At 40.6% G+C, this 3,715-nt stretch overlaps 1 pseudogene; it reads left to right on the forward strand.

Moving 5' to 3' along the window:
* The first annotated feature begins 931 nt into the window (after nucleotides 1-931).
* Nucleotides 932-2,548, forward strand: LOC100117380 (annotated as a pseudogene).
* The last annotated feature ends 1,167 nt before the right edge of the window (nucleotides 2,549-3,715 follow it).

A 3,715-nucleotide genomic window follows, 5' to 3' on the forward strand; every position in this document is an offset into this window, starting at 1 on the left:
ACGAACGAGTCAAAATTGTAGAACTTTGTTAAAATTGCGGCAGTGCGGAGGTCTCGGTCACACTCCGCGGAAGGGTATTCCATGACCTTCTCAATCTATTTACCGAGAAGAATCCTTAATTAGACGAGGAGGATTCTTCAAGTAGAGGTCTATGGTTGCGGAGGGAGTACGCTAGCTCCCTAAAACGAAATTTCTCCGAAATAGCGCCACAAGAGACGATGTCATTGAGGACCCTGAAGGTCAGCAGGCAGTCGTGATAATGGTGCAAACTCATGATAGTCGGGAGGTTAAAAAACTGTGACAAGTCAGTGTAGTCGTGCTCAAACCAACCCATTGTTGGTAAAGGGCAATCCAATTAATAAATGTCTTCCGTATATGCTCATTATGTTCGCCCGAAGAAAATCCCTTATAATCGGGATGATATCACTTCTTTAAAGATTTTCCAGAATGATCGTTCCATTCTGTCACCGCATGCATCGGGGGTCAGTCTTGAGTCGCAAAATCCGACAGCTAAATGCTCCACCGTAGTGATTGAAGAATTGCTACGTATAGGTGCGTGGACGGCAATCGAGAGGATTGTTACGGGACCGCAACTTTGACTTCCCCAATTGAGCAGTGGATTTATTAAACAAAGAGGTTCAGGGCAAAGAAGCAACGAGCATCTTTGTGACCTGATAGCCACGGAATGGGCTGGCTCGGAGTGTAGCCGCCTGAAGAAGTGCAGTTCCATTGCGATTCTAAGCAAGCCGCTGTGTTATTTAGTTTCAAAGGTTGACAACGTATTATAAATATTCATAGTGCAGGTTTTCTCTCATGAGAGTTCCCCCTGCATCACAAGCACCGGTCTGTTCAAATGCAAGAATGGTTTCTGTATTTTCTATTGGAGAATATTTTTTTACACTTGAGAAAATGTATTGCCCAACAAGCGAGGATGATGATTGAGCACGAGTGGGAGTCGAGGGCGCCGCTGGCGGTGCGGTGTGCCTGACGGCATAGTGTCTAAAACTTACACTTGCAATCGGGGTGCTACCGCGCTCCTGGATATTATTTATCTGAGTTTTTATAATTAATTTTTCGATCATATTTGCAGAGAGGTGTTCAAGGCCCAAGAAAAAACTGATCGGAGCATCATTGTGGCCTTAAAAAAAATCCTGATGAACAACGAAATTGAAGGAGTAAGTTGATAACCTATATTTTTTTGTTCAATGTATAACCTATATTCTTTTAAAACTTAAAGTTAACCACTGTATCTATTTGCAGATGCAAGTGACGGCGTTCAGTGAAGTGACGATTTTAAAACACCTAAAGTATGAGAATATCGTGCGCCTCATCGAGGTAGTTTGGTCACCTCCTATGTCAGGCAATAACAACAAGAGCATTTAATGATGCTTTTATTTAGCTTTAGAATTTTGCGAGCATGATTTATCGGGCTTGCTAAGCGCCAAGCATGTCCGATTCCAAGTTGGAGAGATAAAAAAGTGCTCTACCAACTGCTTGACGGGGTATACTATATGCATGTAAACAAGGTATGTACGTTAGCTTCTTAAAATACAAAACTTATATGCACTATATTATAGAATAGTAACAAATAGGAGCTAACATTTAATGTACTTTTTACAGCTTATGCATTGGGACCTCGAACCGGCGAACGTACTTATTAATAAAGAAGAAGTTCTCAAGATCACCGATTTTGGTCTAGCTCGGCCTTACAGGGTGAGCCAAATGCGTACACCAATCGAGTGGTGACATTATGGTACCGGCCGCCGGAGCTTCTTCTCGGAGAGAGGAATTACGGACAAGAAATAGACATGTGGAGCGTTAGTTATATATTGGCAGAAATGTGGACAAGGTAAATCATTGTTTGTTGAATTGCCAATTATTGTTTCATTGGTAACAGTGACATATTTATGACACAATAATATATTTAATTTCACAGAACACCGATTCTCCCAGGCAAATCAGAACAAGCGCAGCTAAACTTCATTAGTTACCTCTGCGGAGCAATCACTCCTGCAGTCTGGCCCGGAGTGAATAATCTGCCACTTTATGGCAGATAGAATTTTCAAAAAATCACAGAAAAAGGATAAGAATATGCTTTTTATATGAACAGCCTTTGATCAGACACGAATAATGACAATGTCATCTCAGGATATTGTAAAATAATGTTGCTGTGTTGGAAGTATTAATTATATTATAGCAAATTGAACATTGTTTATATCTATTGTTCTTAAAAGAAAACATAACTATGTAATTTGTGTAATTTTCACAGGTTGTCGAACGTTTACAACCCTACATAAAGGATCGCTATGCCTATGACTTGCTAGACAAGTTGCTGGTTCTAGATCCAATAAAACATATCGACGCCAATGAAGCTCTGGACCACGACTTCTTCTGGAAACGTGAAGAGATCTCTGATTTAAAATTGCTGATGTCTAAGTTTAACCAGAGCTTATTTCAGTGGACGGCACTGCAGCGCCATCAGATGCATCAAAAGGCCCAGCAGACTGCAGTGCCTAAAGAGGATTGCCACGAAGAGAGAATATATTAAAGCGCTTGTTAGAAAGCATTTCGTAGCACGGGAAAAGTACTTTGCTTCGATGCTTGGAAACAGTTATAAAATTTGATTTTTGCTCCCATTTTTAGGTAGTAAAAAGAGCTTTTTCTTGTAGTGCTCAAAAAGTACCACGCTTTTTCGTGGGTACGTGGAGAGGAAAAATATACGCAACACGGGACGAAATTGGATAGCCTATATCTCGTGTTTGCCGTCCTCGCCTTTGGTTCGAATGGCCATTTGCACGGGATATAGACAGGGTATGAAAACACTTTTTTTCGCTACTTAAAAAGTAGAGTGAAAATTGAGTTTTGCAAGCGTTTTTAAGCAGTGGATCGAGTAGTACTCTAAAGTACTCTAAAGATCTATGGGATCTAAAGAAGTTATGGGAAAATACATGTGTAGAAGTCGTAAGTATGTACCCCTATATACTAAGAAACTTTTTTAAAATTTATTTCGTTAGACTCCTTAAAGAAAAATATTTATAACTTTCAGTGGGTTTGGTATATTGTATTAAAAATAACCATCGGTTTTTCAATTAATTTTATCACCACTAAGCCTTTTCTTGTTTTTGCGTACGATTTTCTGTTTCTAGTGATACTGACAATCCTTTTCTACGATCACATTGACTATCCTCTTCTGCGTTCTCTACTCCAGGCACGTGAGTTCATGGCAAACTCATACAGGTATGAATTTAGCTATGTTATTGGTGCGACAGCCCTGACTGCCAAGACGCGTACTGGCATCATCTGGCTTGAGCTTGCAGGGCAAACATGCTTATAGGATTCGCGTGTAGCAGACAAAACTATCACTGCTCAGTAAAGTCAGTTGACTCTCACATGGCCATTATTTTTCGCATCTAAACGTATTAATCTGACTGGCAGTCATGTGATCGGAAAGCTGATAATTAATATATATCTATAGGAAGACAAAGACTGTCTTAACGAAAAAAAATATTACCAAGATTCATTTATCATTGAAAAACGGCTCTCTTCCCTAACCACGATACACACCGATTCGTCGGATCCCCGACCCCCCTCACTCCCACAAACCAAGAGCCTATCGCTGCATAACAAATCGGCCTCGATCTCGCCAAGTGGCAAACGAGACACACACACACACACACACACATACAGAGCTCGCGTCTATACCCGTGCAGGAATC

The sequence above is a fragment of the Nasonia vitripennis genome, chromosome 1, assembly GCF_009193385.2.
Source record: "Nasonia vitripennis strain AsymCx chromosome 1, Nvit_psr_1.1, whole genome shotgun sequence".
Classification (NCBI taxonomy): domain Eukaryota; kingdom Metazoa; phylum Arthropoda; class Insecta; order Hymenoptera; family Pteromalidae; genus Nasonia; species Nasonia vitripennis.